The following is a 465-nucleotide window of genomic DNA, read 5'->3' as shown; positions in this document are numbered from 1 at the left end:
TGTTTTTCTCTGATGAGAGTGCCACCTGTGATTATTGTATTGTGAGTGCTTTGTGTGCTGCCACTGTTGGTATCCTGTTGTTGTTGTTCTTTTCTTGTGTTTTTCTTTTCCTCTCCGTAGGTGTATGACTCCGTGTGCATTTTAGGGAATGCGGCAGTGCCTCTCTGACATGAGCATGTGAGAGTGTGCGTGTGGATTGTGAGTGGGAAGGACACTTTGTGTTGCTGGACCACTCCACTGCGGCGTCTGTGGGGTGGATTGAATGCCAACGTGACGATATCCATCGACATGTGCGTGAGCGACTGGAGTGGAGGTGTGGTTCCTTTACGCCGGTTCACTGCCCTGTGGTGCGATTGGAACCACACATGAATGGATTAATGAGATTCCCTCTGTCCCGAGTTACTATCTAGCGAAACGACAGTCAAGGGAACGGACTTGAAGGGCTAAGCGGGGAAAGAAGACCCT

The sequence above is a fragment of the Trypanosoma theileri genome (assembly GCF_002087225.1).
Source record: "Trypanosoma theileri isolate Edinburgh chromosome Unknown TM35_Tth_119_V1, whole genome shotgun sequence".
Taxonomy (NCBI): domain Eukaryota; phylum Euglenozoa; class Kinetoplastea; order Trypanosomatida; family Trypanosomatidae; genus Trypanosoma; species Trypanosoma theileri.
Note: the sequence above shows the minus strand (reverse complement) of the source record.